The sequence below is a fragment of the Crocodylus porosus genome, unplaced genomic scaffold (assembly GCF_001723895.1).
Source record: "Crocodylus porosus isolate Cpor-Errol unplaced genomic scaffold, CroPor_comp1, whole genome shotgun sequence".
Taxonomy (NCBI): domain Eukaryota; kingdom Metazoa; phylum Chordata; order Crocodylia; family Crocodylidae; genus Crocodylus; species Crocodylus porosus.
Genome location: NW_017728886.1, coordinates 225,418,249 through 225,438,902, shown reverse-complemented (window position 1 = coordinate 225,438,902; position 20,654 = coordinate 225,418,249). Strand labels below are relative to the sequence as shown.

General features: G+C 39.9%; 1 long non-coding RNA gene across 1 annotated transcript; it reads left to right on the top strand.

The window, feature by feature from the left end:
• The first annotated feature begins 304 nt into the window (after window positions 1-304).
• On the top strand, window positions 305-17,743 carry LOC109305536. The gene is made up of 3 exons (XR_002099637.1): window positions 305-397; window positions 6,156-6,167; window positions 17,734-17,743. It is a non-coding gene; the product is annotated as an uncharacterized LOC109305536 (long non-coding RNA).
• Window positions 17,744-20,654: the final 2,911 nt, after the last annotated feature.

Genomic DNA, 20,654 nt, shown 5'->3' with positions numbered 1-20,654 from the left:
GGTGGGGGGGGCAGGCAGGGGATGGGGCTGAGCAAAGCAGGGACTGGGGGCTTGGAGATTTGGCAGAGCTGAAAGGGGCCCCCCATAGTCCCCTCCCTCCTCCTCCAGCCTCCCGACCCATTACTTACTGGCACTGGAGCCCTGGTACTGCACTGTCTGGCAGGCTGTGCATTTCAGCGTCAGGGTAAGGGGCCAACCATAGAGACACTGTGGCAGCCAGAGCATCTCTGTGGAGGACACAGCCTCCAGTTGCCTCAGGGCACGGTCCATACCCTGCCCCACTTTTTTTAACTTTGTTTTTTTTAGACCCCTGGATATCCAGGGGACAAACATTTTTTCATTCCCGCATGTGCCTCTTGCCTCGTCTCATAGGGGTTTGAGACGGGGCCAGAGGCATGTGAGCACTTGTCTGGACACACCCTCAGTGGCCCCGTCTACACAAGATGCTGACTGTGCAGTCATTACTGTGCAGTTATTTAGTACACGTATAAACAAGTACTAAAGGACTGTGCCATAACCATAGTTACTGCTCAGTAGTATCGCCAAAAGGCTTTTAGGTGATGCTGATGATGCAGTAGCTCATTACTACTGTGCAGTAGCGTCACATCACACTTTGTGCCATGTGATACTACTGCGCAGTAGTAATGAACTACTGCACAGTCAGCATCTTGTGTAGTCATGGTCAGTAAATATGTTCTGTCCCTTGTTTCTCAATAAAGTTAGTAATCAGGCTCTATAGAAGTGGAATCAGGGATAATGGTTCATTATCAGAAGCAAGTCAAATTGAGACAAAAGTCCTGCCTCCAAGAAGCCAGAAGTCATGTTTCTTCCAGACAGAAAGTCCCTGATTGACTCTGGTCTGATTCCAGTCAACCAATGTCACAACTGACACCATAAGGTACTTCCCTTGATTTTACTGGGTTTATATTTTTGGGCTCCTGGAATATCCACCAAAAACCTGAACAGTTATATAGGCTCTAGCTAGCAATAGAAATCCCCAAACCACTTCCTTTGAATATTTATTTCCGTTGCAAAGATTATTATGACTAGTGCCAGAACTGACTTAAAACAATACAGAAAAAATAATTCTGGCTTTCTTAATAACACAGAAAAATATATTAATTTTCAGCAAAACCTTTTGAGCCACTTTTGATGCTACATGACACTTTCAAGTGATGTAGATAATTTATAAATATACATGTAGAACCAAAATACGCCATACAAATATATTGCCTCTGAAAGCTGACCTATAGAACTTATGAAGCATAATGTTTATGGTATTTATCAATTTCTATCTCAAATTTAAGGTAAAAAAATGTTTTTTTCCCCTAACTGTTCTGCAGACTCAAAGGTGAATGGAGGGTGAAGCTGGATTCTTTATTTTTTTCACATGCTCGTACAGAGCGTTCTTTTTGCTACACCTGAATATGCCATCATTGCCTTCAGCTAGAAGTCCTATTTTGTTTTTGGGGGGCTTTTGTTTTTCTGGGTTTTTTTGAATCTATGAAAAACATGCAATAACATGTATAATTGCTGTAGTTAAGATTCAGAGACTAATTGGATGCTTTTTACTGAAAACAGCTAAATAATCTTACACCTTTGATTTAATTGTTTCATATCACGATGAGGTGAATTCTGTTTTCACGACACTGTCTCTGAAACCTCTGCAAATCTCTGTGAACATAGCTGAATTCAGGGAACTTCACCTGTCACATAGATGAGAACACAACAAAGGAGTTTGTACAAAATGTCTGAATGGATGCACTATTTTGTGGCATTTTGCACACTTCTCTGGTGAGTCACTTCAACTGTGGCTTGCTAAAAACTAAAGCAGATGACCTGGCAAAGGTAAAATACACATTTTTGTTATGCCATGTGTTGCATGTAAAGGATTATGATATGATATATAATATCACAAGACTTACTTTTGGTTGTAAAGCATATCCAACTGAATTATTAAATTATGCACAATTTGGGTCTGAGGCATTAAAATTCCACCTGCCCTACAGGAGACTTCCCGCCCTGCCGAGTGAATTCCAGTGATTAATATTGGTTTCCTGTAGGAAAAAGAATCTTCCTGCAGGTGGAATTTAAAGGATCCAGAAATTAAATCCTGACCCGATGTAAGTCAATGGCAGAAATCCCAGTCATTTCAGGGACAGCAGGATTACACCCCAAAACTTTCTCTGATATTAGTAGAGTGGTAGAAGACACCAAGCTTCAGAGTTTGCCTCACCTTTGGAACACATGGGATGCACACGTGCATTTTTCTGTACCCCATTCTTATCTTCATGCTAGTCTTACTTGTTATACTGGTATGCAATGAACATTATTTACATTTACAGTGTACTCAGTAGAAGAAGAAGGGACAGGAGAAGAGGTAAGTTTGGAGAAGGGAAGAAACAGAAGGACTTTCTAAAGCAAGTTAATACAATTCAGTTAAGGTAATGGGCATTTCTACACATGCTCCGAGGGTGGGGCAGTGCTTTAATTAGAGCGGCTCCAAGAGCTGCTCTAATTAAAGCACCACAGTGTCTCATGCATCAGTATCTCCACGCTTCAAAATGGTGGCAGTGGTACTTTAACTAAAGCTCATCAAACGAGCTAGAGGTAAAGTACCCCTGCCACCATTTTGAAGCACACAGTGATCCTGATACACGAAATGCAAAACCTAGTGGCAGCACACTTATTGGCACACTCCAGAAGACTCTGGTGTGCTGTTACAGAGTGTTGGAGCTGCCTCCTGGCATATATACATGCACCCAATGTGACAGAAGTGAGACATTAAGAAGGACTTAAACGTGGACAGAGTACAGACCTCGTGAATATGAGCATAAGTTGGAGTCAGTTATGGTTACCAGTGGCTCAGTTTGTTCAGTACTTTACTATAAAACCTATTCTAATAGCCAGATCTGCAAATGGAGATATATCAGCAAAGGGCAATCTATTTGGAAAGGTAGTTTTTCCATGTTGAAACTTGCTGCCCCTTGAAGCTCTGATCAATTTCAACAGAAAGAGGAAATGTTAAGATTCCTATCTTAGATTCCACATTTTAAACAGGCATTCTTTATATATACGTGGAAGTGAGTGTTTGGACATGCAAACTGAATGAACCCTTTGGTTCACAGATTTGTCTCTAGTTCAGGAATTTACAAAATACCTAAACAATTATATTTACCACATAATAATCATCAGAATGATTTAGTATGCTACAATTTAGAAGTTCAAAAGCCAGTCTTAGATATAAAAATGAACAGATAGGCAGAAACGTAGTCACTTTAAAAAATTGTGTGTATTTATTTCACATAGTCAAATAAACTAAAGGGAAGCAATAAATACTGAATAAATTCTTAATTTAATTAGTAGAGCAGCAGCAACTTTTGTGTCAAAAGTGAGATATGCAGCCCAACACATTTTTAATTACTATATAGCCAGCTTGTATTCTTTTTCAAACTTTTCCTGCCACTATATTATGCATAGGAAAGATTCCTACATTTTTCTCATCTATCACTCTTCGTGTATTCCCTCTTCTTCTCTTCTTCTAGCCTCACCACCCACATATTTAAGTATTTCCTTTAGGTATTTTAGTATCAACTTTTCCTGAATATGGATTATAACTTCAAAACTGAATTTCAGATTTCTTTTTGGAAAAAAATCCTGTGTTTGACTATTAAGTTTTTAACAATGTTTTACATTCCAAGACACAAGCAATGTTATTTTTAAATCTGTCTCTGAGTTCTTATTTTTCCATAGGCATCCAGTGTGTGTGTGTGTGGGGGGGGACGCATTATGGCAGGTGTGTATGGTAGGGAAACAAATACTGGATAGACTTGTATAAAAACACATACTTCTAGATTTAATGGATAGAAAACTATTCTTCATATTCCATGGGATTTGTTTCTCTTAGGTCTAGCTTTGTCCTGGAATCATATTAACTTAAAAAAATCAAAACACAGTACAATGTAAGTTTCTGAATTTTACCTGTTTTTGTATCACACTGCTAGTCTTATGTCAGCTGCCCAAGTTAAGAAAGTGTTATTGCCTGGAACCATGTTTTACATGTGTCACTATAAATTCAACATTTCTTAAAAACCAAGAAAGGACATCTAGACTTCATGCCTAGTTCTACCATTAATTTACTGTGCTGTGACTATAGTGCTGTGCTGGAATCACAGTTATTAGATAATGATAATACTTTTGTGACAGTGCTGCTACATGATTACTTTGTTGTAAATCGCTGCAAGGATGGGAAAAAACCATATTGACTATAAATCAAGGTCAGACATTATAAAAATAACTTATTGAAACAATATGAATGAACTATCCTTATGGTTACTTCTGACATAGCTGCTACCTAGATGAACAATGTGTGTAACATACTTCATTTTCCAAATTATACTGTGGAAGTATTTGGAATTAAACATAAATAAATCTATTCCAACTCTCAAGTCCAGTTCTTGTTTCCTTCTCAATGAGCTCATTGAGGGGCAGCTGAGCAGTGTGCATAAAAGATTTTCAAAAATTTTCAGAGATCACCTCTACTTGGTTTAAGATGGGCAGCAAGTCTATGAATTCATAATAAATTGAGAAAAATAAATTAGCTTATGAAATTGCATGTCATTTATGCCAGACATATTGGGGGAATAAAACAATATTTTAATTTTAATGGCACTGCTTTCTTTCTGAAAAATAACCTTGATCCTGAGAATTTTACATTGTTTTAAATTGCTTTGTTTGGCTGTTTGTTTGTTTGTTTTTTACACAAATGGGAGAAAAGAATATGAACAAGAAGAACAGTACAAATATGCATGAAATGAGTAGATAATAGAATATTTCCTTACACATCTACTTTTGGCTGCATAACTGTTGGCTGACTCCTTTATTATTTAAAACTTGATTTCAACTCTCTGAGCTGCATCTGGCTCCAGGTAGAATGTCTGCAACTCCAGACATTGTAATAACAGTAATTGTATAATATATTGAAAAAACAGATGCACTTCAGACTGATCAAAGCTGTGATATACTGTGTTCCAACAAGATTCCAGAAGGAACTATTTCCTTGGTTGCATTGATGAAGAATTCAGATTTCCTGCTCTGATATTACTTGAGAAATGCTTTCATTAATCTACCGTTCCATATCAATATATTCCATGAAGCTATTGTGTAATGTCATGTCTACTAGGTGCTTGTAGCATGAGCCTGACTTTTTTGAAGTAACATTTGCAAGGTGTTTTATCAACTACCTGGAGTGCAAATCTTCTGAGGCAGAAAAATATGCTGTATTAGACATGACTATTAGGCTTGATATAGTCATCCATTGTAGAGTCATCTGACATGGGAAGTTGGGGCAAGTGAGATGACATAGAGTCTAGTTCAGGAAGAAACACATGATGCATAATGGTGATGTGAAAAGTTTGAACTACCTTTTTGTGTATATTGTTGGAGCAAGGTCTTGAAACAATTTGACTAAATGTTTCCTTACTTGTTATATGCCAACTATGAATACAGATAATTTCTTTAGAAGAGTTTTATGACATTAAATATAATAGTGCCCTTATAGTTTCTGGTTCAAAAACTGAATTGATTCCTTGATTTTGCAATTCAGAGCATCATGCAGAGCCAAATATACTGAGCCACAGAAAAAAAATTACCCAGAAAAGCAGTACGATGGGCGCGTTCTTGTGAGTTACTAAATCGCTTTTTTGCCTACTGAGTTCAATAAGAACGCAAGGAGTTCTCCTTTTTCACAGTTCATGCTAGAGTTTATTGCTCCCAGGTGCCTCATCTACATGAGCTCACAGGACTGCAGCACATTAAGCTGGGGCAGAGCAGCCCTGGGCTGGCAGGATGCCTAGGGGGTCAGCCTGCCAGCTCTGAGCTGTTCCAGTCCAGCTCAATGTGCTGTAGACAGGCAGGCTGGGGCATGAGGGTGCTATAGTGCAGGGCTAGCCAGTGGACAGCCCCCACTCTGTAGCACCCTCATGCCTCAGTTACCATCTACATGTACATTTTGGGCACATAGCTACTCCACTGTAGGATGGTATTATTCTTGGACAGTACTATCCTACAGCAGAGGTAATTAATTTACTGTGCTCATCAGTGACTTGGACAAGGGGGTGAAAAGCACCCTGTTCAAATTCACAGGTGACACTAAGATGTGGGGAGAAGTGGGCACACTGGAGGAGAGGGACAGGCTGCAACTAGATCTGGACAGGTTCCACGGGTGGGCGGATGAGAACAGGATGGGATTCAATACTGACAAGTGCAAGGTACTGCACCTAGGGAGAAAGAACCAGCACCATACCTACAGGTTGGGGATCTCCCTTCTAGTCAGCACAGAGGCAGAAAAGGATCTTGGTGTCATTATTGATTTCAAGATGAACATGGGCTGCCAATGTGGGGACGTGGCCAGGAAGGCCAAATGCACCGTGTGCATCCACAGATGCATCACGAGGAGGTCCAAAGAGGTGATCCTCCCCCTCTATGCGACATTGGTCAGGCCGCAGCTGGAGTACTGCGTCCAGTTCTGGTGCCGCTCTTCAGGAGGGATGTGGCCAGCATCGAGAGGGTCCAAAGGAGGGCCACTTGCATGATCGGGGGCAGCAGGGCAGACCCTACGAGGAGAGGCTATGGGACCTGAACTTATTCAGCCCCCACAAGAGAAGGTTGAGAGGGGATCTGGTGGCCATATATAAACTTGCCAAGGGAGACCAGCAGGCAATGGGAGAGTCCCTGTTCCCTGAGCACTAGTGGGAGTAACAAGATATAATGGCATACGTTGACTGAGAGTATTTTCTGGCTAGACATCAGGAGGCGCTACTTCACAGTCGGCACGGCTAGGATCTGGAACCAACTTCAAAGGGAAATGGTGCTCGCTCCTACCCTGGGGGTCTTCAGAAGGAGCCTAGACAATCACCTAGCCGGGGTCATTTGACCCCAACATCCTTTCCTGCCTGTGGCAGGGAGTTGGACTTGATGATCTACTTAGTCCCTTCCAACCCTACCTATTATGAAACTATGAAACTAACAGGCTCGCGTGTAGATAGTAATGCTTTGCTGCAGAACTAATTAGTCATCTCCACAGTAAAGCGTACATTTAGATGCACCCACTGATCATATAATGGACTTATGCTCTATTGTTTTATTTCCTAATGTTTGAAAATGTCCATCACTGAGGTAGGCTGGTGAGTAGAGGTGTGCTGACTTCTTAAACTATTTTTTGAGTGAATATTAGAAAAGCCTTGCATCTGGTTTCTTTTGAGGTTTTTTTTCCTGGAGACTCCCAAGAAGATGGAAGACTTTTTCAATGCATCACAGAAGGGAATGAAGTATGGATCATAAACAAAGCCATCTTTTCTCTCTGTGATCCTCGGGTGTTTGCGTCAAATAGGTGTTAATAATTAGAGGGAAAAAAAATAAAACCAACACATTTTAAAGTCTGAATAATGCAATTAAATTAACACAGTTAAGCTGGTGTTGTTTGCTTAGAGTTCTTCAGCCTTCCTGCATGTAAAAAAAAAAAAAAGCAGAAAATTAAAAACAAATCAAATACTTTTTCAGGCCGTCTGTATACAATTAAAGAAAAAAAAGGGGGCAAAAATCCAAATAGTTTCCTTTTCAGGTCACCTTTAAATAAAAGAAAAGTTCATTTACAAAAAAACAAGCCTAAACTCTGTAATACTTTGCTGAATGGCCTTTAGAGATCTTTCAGAAACAGACAATGCAAGTATTTAATTCCTATGTCCTACCGGAAACCACTTTCTTCTATGGCCAAAGGGATTACTGGCTTTTCAGATAGAGGAATGAGAAGGTTTAGGGCTGTGTATAAGCCCTAATGGGACAGTAAGGCTTTTTCCAGCGTTGAACTCTATCCTGTATTATTAAATTAACATTACTTTGGAGCTTAAAAAGCAAAGACCAATTGCCAGAAAAAATAAACAATGTGTGTGCTAGTGTTAATGGTTGACTGGAAAATGTCTCTGTGTTCTGTAAGGGTCTGTCATTTTTAATTTCAAGGCATATGGAAATATAATTAGGCTGGATTTCTCATTAATAATAGAGTATGTGAAATCAGAGAAAATTAGGCCACCTTCAAGTTGCTATAATACAGCGTGCTTAATTTGAAAATTGATGTATTTGCCTCCACAAAAATTGAATAGAAAAGTACAGAGAGAGAGAAACAGAAAGAGATCCAAGAGTGAGGTAAGACCTGCTTTTGGATTAAGCTGACTCCAACTGTTAAGAAAATTGGTTGGCCTCTGAGACAGCTACATTTTTTCACTACATTTTAGCAATAATAATATAATAATTCTTTGCTTTTCCAAAGCACCTTCCACTAAATCATCATTATTAGTTCTATTACTACAGCACCTAGAGGCACCAGCTGAAACTGTGGTATTGTTAGGCACATCATAGGTACACAATAAGCATCAGTTCATGCTATGAACAGATTATAGTCTACGTAGACAAGACAGGCTAAAGGGGTGAGGGGAAAAAGACACAAAGAGATGAAGTGATTTACCCAAGGTTATGAAGTGGATCTATGGTAAGGCCACTGCACCCAGGTCTCTAGGACCACATTGCTTTTCTGAAGGGTTAGGCATGACATTTAGCACAATGAATGAATTCCCTATGAAATATGAACTTTCATTTCTACCCAGGAAAACTTTTACAAACTTTTCTCTGATGCCTGATAAAGGGTCTTTGTGCCTGAAAGCTTGCAGTTAAATAATTTTTTTTTTGCAAAAATCTTGTTGCTCTAATAAAAGATATCACTTGTCATGGGCCCCGATTACTTTTTCCCTACAGCAAAATGGTTGTCAAATTTGCTAATGTCACAGGACACTTTATATGAATTGTATGAAACTATATGAAATGTTCATATCACTACTTCTGCCTTGGAACCCCTAGCCCTGGTTCTGAGCTGTGTGAGCTGACATGGAACCAGGAAAATTGGACCAGCAGTGGAGGCATGTTGCTACTGGGCTGCCATTATCCCCCAAATCTTTGGAGAACTCTGATGATCTAACACAGAACCCCAGGGTTCTGCAGAATACAGTTTGAAAGCCACAATCCTACATGATTAACACCAGATACTGTGTTAAATCTATGGGGAAGAGTGTCCACGCTTGAGGATAGGCTGGAGATACAGGCTGACCTCAATGGCATGTAATATAGAGAAATGCAAGGTGTTCCATCTCAGGGGAAAAAACCCACACCACACTTATAGGCTTGACAGTGCTACACTCACTAGTGCTATGACTGAAAGAGACTTTGGTTTCATGATTTACCACAGGATGAACATGGGTCACCAATGCAATACTGCAGCTGGCAAAGTGAACAAAACTCTGGCTCACGTCTCAAGCAAGACCCAGGAAGTCATTCTTCTGCTGTTCTTGGCCTTGGTGAGGCCACAGCTGGATTACTGCATTCAATTTTGGACTCCACAATTCAGAAAGGATGTGGACAAGCTTGAAAGAGTCCAGAAAAGAGCCATGAGCATAATCAGAGGGCAAGAGAGCATGCTTTATGGAGAGAGACTGAGAGCCATGGGACGTTTCAGCCTGGAGAAGCATAGGCTCAGGGGTAACTTGGAGGCGGCCTACAAGTACTTAAGGGATGTGCATCAGGGTCTGAGGAAATGGTTGTTCACTAGAGCATCCGGAGCGAAGACAAGGTCCAACAGTCACAAACTCCTGGAAGACTGTTTTAGGCTGGACATAAGGAAAAACTTCTTTAGTATCCGAACCCCCAAGGCATAGAATAGACTCCCCCCAGAGGTGGTGCAAGTACCTACTCTGGACACTTCCAGGAAACATTTAGATGCCTATCTTGTTGGGATCATGTGACCCTAGCCTGATGCTCTTACAAGGTCCCTTCCAGCCCTAATGTCTAAAATTTAAGAAAGCTAAGTATAAATTTAAGAAACAGGTTCCCTGAGCCCAGAACCACAGCTGCCAGCTTTTAAATTGCTTTTAAATTGCTATCCCTGGGCAGTGGGAGTGGCAAGAGGAAGCTGACAGGAGCCACCTCTCCTGGCCTCTTCTCAAAACCAGGGACAGCTCAATTTGGGGAAATAGGTAGGGAGAGGTGGCTGCTGCTTACATCACCTGTCCCAGCTGCCTGCAGTGGGCTGGTTTGGGATTGAGAGAGTGGTCAGGGTGAAAATATAAGAAAGGTTTATTGATCTAACAAACACGTAATTACGCAAAGCTTAACAACACAACAAAGACAGACAGTAAATCTCCAAGTGGGCAACTTATTGGCAGTCCCCTTTTATGCCTGGTATACAACAAGCCTCTTGAAATCTAGTGAAGTCGGGTGTCCCCAATCTACGCTGTCCAACAAGGTACTGGGAAGGACTCTAGTATTCAGTCTTCAAGCTTCTCAGGAATAACCACTCTGCTGAATCTAGGTCTGCAGCTTATCTTTCACAATGACAGCTTCCTTTACCATGCCGCTTTCCTTCAGCCGATTTCTGGATGCGCCAGCAAATTTATAGATTTTTTGGAGCTAGCTGTTTGCTTGCAGCCAATTATAGTTCTATACTACAAACTTTCCTTATATGACTAACCAATAGCAGTACAAGCCATTGCGTTTTCCTTATATGATTAATTTTAGCTGCGCCATTGCTAATGAAGCTGGCTTTAAGCTATGGCAAAATACACTAACAAAATACAGGAAATTCTTAACCACAATGGCATCCTTTTACACTCTTTCTTCTAGCTATAAGCATTCTGCAATACATAGATAAGCAGCAGAAAACCAGATTTAACCCTCAGAAAGCCGGTTTAGCTGTCACAGGATGCCTCAGCAAGCATTCTCTTAAGCAGACACTATTTTGTTGTCAAGAGACAAGACCAAGTCACTGCCACAGTCATCTTCCTGGTCTACAGAACTGGGGAAAAGCTACACATTCCCCTCTGCCCTCTCCAGACTGGCGTGACTCCAGGAGGAGTTAAGCAAGGGGAAAATGAATAGATGCTCAGTGTCCCGGGAGAAACTCTCCTGGGAGCAAATTAACCCTCATTGTTGCTAGGTTATTTTTATCCCAGAACAGCCATTTTTCCTCTGGGAGAAAAGTCCTGAATGTCTGTACACTTCTGGTTTCTCTGGGGAGAACAGGGATTCTCCCATTAGATACTAAACATCTTTTCTTGGCCTGTGCATGCTTTGTTCCTAGGTTTTCACTAATAAGAAAGTTGCTTACAATTTTCTAGTTGACTTTTATTTAAATCCTAGTCATAGCATCTGTTGTGTGTGGTGTTGAGTGTTCACTTTGTTGTGATTTTTTTTTCAATTTAACTCCCTGAAGCCTTTTAGATCCTTAATTTTGCTTTTCCACACAGTCCCTGGCAACTTTCCTGTGGATGTAGATTATTGTTTTGCCCCTACTACTGGCACACTTTCCACACCCAGTCATGTTTTTGGCTGCTGTGTTCTAAGATTTGGAGTTTGTCTGATTTACACCCATCTTCTTTGCTCTTCATGTAAACTAGGCTATTTAAGCTCCTTTAATACAACTGAAAGATGTTTGGACATCTGGGCTTTCACATTTTGTATAGTTACACCATTGGAGTGCTTAAAGTCCTTCTGCTCCGCTGAACAATTTGGCTCCGTGCATGTAATATTAGCTAGTACTTAACTTTGCAAAGGTGGTGGGGGATTTAAGAGAACTTTATTTAAGAGATCTTTGTTGTATTTGAGGGGAAGAATTTATTTATTTTTATATATATTTATTTAAGAGTGTTTATAAACAATGCTATTTGTGTTGGTTGATTTTTTTTTTACTGAATCCAACATTTTGAGACATTTAAAATAATGAAGGTTCTGAAATTCTGACAAGGGTTTTGTTTTGTATTTTGGGGGGAAGGGTTATTCCGAGGAAGATGCCCCTCTTACATTAATCAGAATTTCTATAGTAGGTATATTTAGCTAGTCATACAGTTAAAACACAGTTGTGTGTAGCTGGCAAATGATTGTGATTTCTGTACCAGCCTTGAGAAAGACAGCAACAAAGAAACCATTGGAAAAATAGACAAGGGAAAGAAAATAAGAGAAACTTCAGTAAATACAACCAAAGTAAATCCTTTCACATCCTTCTGGATGCAGCTGTATTCTAAGTAGTGACTGTCCCTTTGAAGCTATTTATCATTTCTTGGCCTACATGAGGACCAGTATAATGTCTTTTTTTGAGGGGAAATTGAAATGTGTTCACAAGAGAGTTTCATGGCTGTCCTTTATTCACAGTTCAAATTGTAATACCAGTTCTAGGCCTTTCTTACCTTATCTGAGAAGGATGCTGGTCCAAGAGGATTTATAATGTATTATTTATACATGGCCAAGTCTGTCAAGCCTGCTTTGGTGTAAAAAAATAATTTCTAGTAGTTTTTGTCTAATATTTTCAACTTCCTTTCACTTCTTCTTTGGTGAGGCTATATATTAAATAAATTGAGAAATTAAAGTTGCTCATAAAATACAGGGGTCAAAAAGAAAAAAACTTTCTCTCTTGTGTGAATAAATTGGGTATTAGAGCTGAGTTGGACAGCAATAATATGATCCTTCATCTACATCTTAAACATAAGGGAGCACTGAAAAGTTGACATAATGTATCGTAGTCTACAACAGCATTAAAAGGATTGGAACAAAAGATCTTTCGTAGAATTGCTGCCATGGGAACTGCTTGCAAAAGAAGTGTCCCATTCATTCTGGCTGGATAGCCTCCAGGCTTTGTAATAAATGGAGAACTTTTCAAACAGCTTCAAAAGAATCCTAGTTATCACACAGAGCAAAGTCTTAACCTTGCCATAGAGAAATGCTAATGCATGGTTTACCAGTGCTTCAGATGAGGTCACAGAAAAAAAATAAGAGGTAAATGCTCCTTATAATCTTGAATTTTCTTTGGTCACCAATCTGGAAACAAATCTCAGGATCATAAATAAGACTCATATTAATGAGGATATTAATTACATTATCAAGCATGAAATCTTCATCAGTTTCAACCATTAGCATATCTTTTTAAGAGTCCTCCAGGTGAAGAATTGTAGTCTAAGACATACATCTAAGATTCAGCTCTTTCCTGAGTCTTTTCCCCCTCTATTTTTTAAGCAGTTCAATGTTTTCTTAAGAAGCCAGTATTTGTGCACTTTATACTTTTGTATACAGCAGCACACTTCTCCTATGAAGGTCTCTGTTTACATAATTTCTTAATGGGAACTTGCAGAAACCTTGATGTTAGATCATCTCAAGAGTTTATTTTCATTTCAGTCTTGGATGATTTATGTATAGATAGCATTTGTCCAAAGCATTGAAGATTACAGCATTTATAAAAGTGTTATCCCTTTTAGAAGTAACACACTGGTGTTCACTATAGACAAAACCAAATTAGAATTCAAACTGTTAAACAGTGACAGATAAAAGTGAAAGACAGAATCACCACAAATGCTGATTTCATAGCAAAATGACTACTTGGACTTCCCCTGATGTAAATTATGAGAAACCATGAGCTGCCTTTGCAATACAGCTGTGAAAGGCTAATGCAATCTTGGGGCTGTTTTAGGCAGCATATGTATGTATACACTATGTACATGGAGGTATTAATGCTATAGTACAAGGCATCAGTAGGACTCCACTTAGACTACTCTGTCAATTCTGGTCACCAAGATCGAAAAAACATTAACTTAGACTGGAATAGGTTCAAAGAAACATCACTGTGATGGTTAATGCAGAGAAGATGTTTCCTTATGAACAGGGATCCTGGTTTTCTCTGATTTAAAGAACATCCCCTATTTTTGGTTTAAATAAGTGTATATAGAGATATATATTAGTGGTGTTTCATTTAAATAATGGAGAAATGTGGATTTGGAGTTACAATTTTTACCAGAAATTGGGGATTTTTTTAAATCAGAGAAAACCTGGATCCTTGCTTATGAATAGGGTGACTATATGTCCTGAATTGGCTGGGACAGTCCTAGATTTTGAAGGCTGGTCCTGGCCAGCCAGTGAAAATTAAAATGAGCATCCCAGGCATAAGCTGATCAATAAAATGAGCATCCCAGACACAAGCATCCCAGGCACAACCTACCTCTGCCTACAACAGTTGGGAGTGGTGGGGAGAGGAAAGGGCAGGGCAGCATCCCAGATTTTACATTCTCCCAGATTTCACATTGTCCCATATGGACACCCTAATTATGAAAAAAGATTAAAGGAGTACCTTCCTCTGAAACAGGGCTGTCTAACTTTATCTCAGTTTACAGCTGCACATTGCACTTGCTGCATGCTGCAGGTTTGGACCCTGATGATACCCAGCTGCACCCCCCCCCCCCCAAGGTTTTCATTACCACATAAGCTGTGTTGAAATTACACAGCCCCTTGGGATCCAGCTCACCTTGCCCTGCAGGTGGTACCAATGGTATGTGGCCCCCTGCCCCTTACTGCACGGAATGCATGGGCAGCTCATAGCTCCCCTATTTCCAGCCCCACAGCCAGTGCCACAATACTGCATGCTCTGCTCCAGGCCTTTCTCTGCCAGAGCAGTGGGACAATTGCTGTAGGCCTCATACAGCACATGGGCCACTACTTGGACAGCCTAGCTACAAAGCACTGGGTTGCTGGCCACAGCTAAGGCTGGAGGGTTTTGACTGGGGTATGATGGTGCTCCTAGCAGTACTTAGAAAACCCAGAGGTTCTTAGCTAGAGGGTCTTGCTCTTCCACTCAGGGTCATAACAACTACCAAATATGAAGTCAGAAAGTAAGTTTTCCCTAGGTCAGAATGGCATAAACTGTAGAGGTTTTTGCCTTCCTATGCTGTTTGGGCCCAGTCCTTTCTCCTTGAAACCTCTGAAAAAATAATGACTAATGACTTCCCTGTTTTTCCAATGAGTTTTTGACAGTGCACTCATTTCCACTATTTTAACCTGTGGCATGTTATAGGGTGTTCTTGGTATTCTGCCTTACAGTATATGTAGCACAGGTGTGGGCAAACTGCAGTCCGCAGGCCAGATACAACCCACCAGGCCATTCTATCTGGGCTGCAGAGCCCCTAAAAAGTTTTAAAAGTTAATATTTATCTGCTCCTGGCTGCCTGTCATGCGCCCCTTGATGCCTTGCCAAAACACAGTAAGCAGCCCTCCGCCTGAAATAATTGCCCACCCCTGATGTAGCAGCTGCAAAGCTCACTTGGCTGCAAGCTGAGTGGGTGAGCTGTGTTTAAGAACCCTGCTAGAAAAAGGGCAGCAATTTTGCAAAGGGTGAGTAAGCTTTATAAGACAAGAGAGTATGCAGTGCATGGTGCATGCTTTCTTTGAAGCATTTGAATTGCGAACTGAGGGCTCTGATTGGCTGTTACTGAACCATAAAAAGCTGAGGGAGGGAAAAGAGGAGGAGAAGCTGGGGAGGAGCCAGTACCAGCCCTAAAGAGAGGGGACAGAGACTCAGCCCCCAGCTAAGGGAGACTGAGCTAAAACTTGCACAGGGAGCAGGCATCAGAACTGGAGAGAGTCTGTGTCATCCCCTGAGAAGCCGATTCCCCACTGGGTTCAGAGCTGTGCAACCAGGGACACAGCAAGAGTATTTCCAGAAGAAAGCAAAACGGAGCCTATGGCTCACAGCAGCTGTTCAGAGTTCATTTCACTGTATTACCAGAAAGGATTAAAGGAGTCCATTTTCCCCAAAGCAGCAGAAGCCTTGCTTCTGCCATCTAGTGGTGGATCATAGTTATAGCTGTGTTGCACCAAGAATGAAGAGTATGCATGTTATAAATCTATTTTATGTTCAAAAGCTCACCATAAAAATATCTATGCAAATGAGAAGAACCAAGTTTTCAATTTTTAACTTGCTAAAATCCCACTTCATTATCTTTTTGTCTGTACCTGTAGGAGTGTCCTCCAGCATATTAAGGGAATTATCTCATGAAGAAAACACATGTCATTTGTACATTTATGCTAGGTCTCTCTTAAATAAATACAATGACCTATTGCGAAATCTAAACCTTGTACACGGAACATATGGTCCATGCCCTTGTCTCTGCTCATCGCAAGAAATGTTGTGACATAACAAACCTCAAAATTATTTTCCAATGGATGTCTTTAAATAATGTCTTCCATTATATTTTATCATTGTTAAGAGGGTGAAAGAAGCAATTAATTTTTAAAAACTCCCCAGATCACAGCAATGGCAACCTTGAAAATCAGATTACAAATGGTCAGAGCTTTTTGCTGCAGCTTGATCTTCCTTGAGCCATTCTAGCACATAGCATTCTGTTTTCCTCACATAAAACTTATTTGGATGACAGTCAATTGTATATACTGCAGGCTGCTGTACAAGAGTACTATATCTTTAATTCTTTTAGCTGCCTACAGTAATTTATTCTGCTGTACCCCAAACACTCGAACATCAATTTTTTTAAACAAATGTGCCAATTTTTTATATAAATCATTGCTGTACAGAACTGTAGTTATCCTTGGTGCTAAACCCATTTCATTTGAGAGCGATTGTTGCCTCAGGGGTATTGTCTCTAAGGTAACAAGAAAATGTAGAGTATATACCACGCTGTAGCCACAGCACCTAATCAGAACCTATAGGCACCAGATAATACATACAATTAAAAACAATAAATGGTCCATACCCAGGTTACCCCGGCTATTTAGGTTAAAGAGAAGAAGCCTGGGTTGATTTCCTTTGTTTGATGAAACCAGTGGTTCTCAACCTTTTAGATGCAAGAACCCTTCAGAAAATGTCAGCTCTTATTTTTCACTCATTTTTTGATTACAGGAAAATAATACAGCAATTGTGCTGCTGCAAAGAGTCCAGAAAGACCCCAACAGGTCAAAATGTTTAATGCTAAGGATTAATATTTCAAATCCCTGGGTTTATTCTGTGAATCGTGTTTATGCACCTAATAGTGCTTAAAATGTTTGGTACCCTGGAAAGGAATTCAAGGCACCCAGGGCTGCTGTGGGACCACTTGTCCCATGCAGAATCAATAGATCTGGAAGCAGTGCTTCTTCTCAGCCCCTGACACAAAGTGCTGCTCATGACCAGGCTGACTCAGCACGAAGGCTACAATTTCAAAACAAGTAGGAAGAGTTTGTCATTTCTGACAGTGATTCCTGAATTGCAGGGTGAAATATAATGACTTTAGATGCTTGACTGAGGGCCACAGATGCAAGAGCTTGAAAGGTTATTTTTTAAGTTTTTATTTTTTTCTCTGCTGTCTCTCTGCTTAAAGTTTGTTTTTACTTTCCTACTGATATTCACAGAATATACATACATTATCCAGAAGCATCCAGCATGTCCTGGTGACTAAAAATTAATTATTTACAGGTAACTGTTTATGCTGTGTTCCAGGAGTACCCATCCTACCAGCTTCCGGTTCATATTGCAGGGCCTAAAGAAACACATATTATCACTGGCATAATGGTAGCATGATTGTCACTGTTTATTACAGCTCTACAAGTTTTAATTTTTTTTTTTTTGTAGAAGGAAACGTTGCATTTGAGTTTTATATTAGAAATTCAGGTCACATTCTTGTTTCCTATGCAGGACTCCATGGGCTACTGTAAGTCTCATCAATCTGGCATATGAGAGATACCAAGAGAGTGAAATCTCATTAATTGAGGGAGACAGACACTTATTTTTATTCAAAGAATTTAAAACTTTTTTTGTTTTGTTTTGGGTTTTTTTGGAGGGAAGAAAGGTATGTTATTTAACTAATTAACTAATACCATTGGAAGAAAAATGTTCTTTATTGACAACTCAACCTCTCTCTTTCAGCAATGGATTTAAGAAGTTACTACTCCATATTTTAGTCACTGATGAACACTTCTACCAAAAAGGCTGTTATATCCCTGATATGCCTTTAAAATAAAGGTTGGAAAAAACCTTTTAATTGGAGAGTACCCTGCTACACACACAAAACAGAGACAACCTTTTAGCTCCTTATACAGCAGGGACAACTGAAAAAGAAGGCAACACCGCTGCTTTCGAAAAGTGGCAGAAAGTGGAAAGGTCTTGTGTTACAAAGGCAAAACACATGAAGCATAAAAAGAGCAATGTGTTAGAAATAGCACTTCTTATGAGAGATCTTAAAAGATGAAGACTATTATACGGCTAGAATCTCTTATTTGCTATCAGAAATAATCATTTACCTTCCATATTTCAAAAGTTATACAGTTATTTTCTAATGCCCTTCCTTTCTAAAATGGTGATAGTCAAACCAATAGAATGTTTTCATTTGGATTTCAATTTGTGGCTGCTTTATGAACCCTAAGACTTCAAAGACTGTCCATCCCCAAGTTAAATTAAATTTAGCTTGGAGCAAATTTCATTTTTTGTAAACACAAATGTTTGTAGTAAGCAAGCACAGATCAATCATTTGAACACAGATTATTCATGCCTCTTATTCTATTGGCATGAAACTTTTCAAAGATGTTATCAAATATAATTCACATTTCAACATACTGCAAACCTTCTCTCTCCTTACTAGAATTTAACTAGTGTGAGAATACCTTAATGTCCAAATGCTGCCAACATTTACATCTTGTGAAATCCTTTGAAGCCATTGAAGTGGCACAGAATAAAAGTCAAGGCAGAATTTGAACCTATAGCAGTCTTAAAAACTCGTTAAGTTCCTTATATATAAATAGTTTTCCCTGAGCATCTGCAGTATTTTTTTTGTTATTGCTCCTGGGCACAGCGTTTACACGTGCACCAAAATTTGCAGCATGTTGAGCCAGGACAGTGCAGCCCTAGCTGACTGAGGGCCGGTGGGGGGGGCGTTGGGAGAGGAGTCAGTCTGCCAGCCCAGAGCTGCTCCCCCATGGCTCAGTGTGCTGTGGAGGGGCTGGCTGGGGTCTAAGGGAGCTACAGTGCAGGACTAGTTGACAGACAGCTCCATACTGAAGCACCCTTCTACTTCAGCCAGCCATGGTCACTGTCTACATGTGTACTGCTATGAACTAAATAACTCCACCATGAGATAGTACTTGTCTTGGGCAGTTTATTAGTTTACTGTGACCTAATGGTATTGATGGTGAGGCTTTACTGCAGAGCTAATTTGTCAACTCTTCAGTAAAGTGCACGTGTAGATGCACCCACAGTGTAACTCAGTACAAAATATCAGGATGGGGTTTCCAAAGCTTGTGGACTATATTTTAATAGAGAGTTTATATTAACTACTGCCTTCCTTCCTATTCATAATTATATTATTCTTGTGTACATGTATCCAGTGCCTAGCACAATGGGCTCCTAGTTGTGCTTCGGTCTTCAAGTCATGGCTCCAATACAGTGATTCTCAGCCAGGGTGCCATGACAGTGCTTCAAGGGTGGCATGGGAGTGATTGTCAAGAAAAGAGTGAAAAGTAAAAGCTGAAATTTTCAAAGAGGCGCCACAAATCTATCAAGAGGTTCCTCATATCTGAGAAGATTGAGACCCACTACTCTATTACAATATATGGAACGTAGTGGTTACATATTGCTAAACCTTTGTAGCATTGTTTTTAAGTGCTGGCAGTGAAAAGTGATTATGAAGAATGTATAATTTTTCTAGCCTGTGTTGCAGCGCAGCATTTATCTAATAATTATCTCAACTACTCAAATTAATGTCTCAGATTTTGGTCAAAGAACGATCTGATTCCACATGTGTTGGTGATTTACTCAGGTGACCTCATGAGTTCTTAGATACTTTACACCTTTTTTCCTAATGAAAAAGAACTCCTGTGGATTAAAGTGGTGAAAGTTTGCTTTAAGAGTTATTCCCCATTTTTCCTTTATGCTCATTTGTTCATTCATTTATTATCATTTAAAATCTTGTCTGAAATAATGTTGTTTCCAAGTTAGGGTTTTACAATGTCTTGGACCAGGAAATCAAACCCTGGTCTTGTTGCTTAAGATTGACCTTTCTTCATACCTGATGTAACTAACCTTTCTTGACCACCATCATATTTCCAATAGATTAAGTGTTATGAGTTTGACATGTTGTAATTTCTTGAATGATGGCTGCCTACTCAGCAAGCTTGATTTATTCATATGAAAAGATTTAATAACCTCTAAAAAGGTAAGAAAACTATAGCTTTGGGGAAGAAACAGTAGGGAAAGTTTTTGTATCATCTGAGCCATAGTCATGGCATTTGAGTGGGAACAGCTATCCCCAGCCTAGTTAATAGATCATTAATACCTTTTCTGGACTTCACAAAGAGCCCATCCTATTGGATGTTGAACACTTTATTAGCTACTGAATATCTTTAGCTGCCACTGATCTCATGGGATGTGCTCAGTAAATTCAAGGATAAAACAATATCAAGCTCATAAACATATAAACCGAATATGTAAACACAAATATTTTTTAAATGAAACCATCTATGACAACCACAGGATGACCATGAGCCAACTTGTTAACAGGCAGCCATTCTGCATCTATTCCTAGTTATACTTCTGTTTGGTATAAACTGTGGGTGCATCTACATGTGCAATTAGTATGCCTCAATAAACGCTGGTACAGTTCATGCCAGAGGCAGCTACTCCCAGGTGCAGCATCTTCACATGCTCCCAGGACTGCAGCAGTTTGAGCTGGGGTGGAGCACAGTAGGTGGTGGAAGGGCTGGCTGGGGCACAAGACTGCCCAAAGTACAGACCCATATGACTGACCACCGGAGCC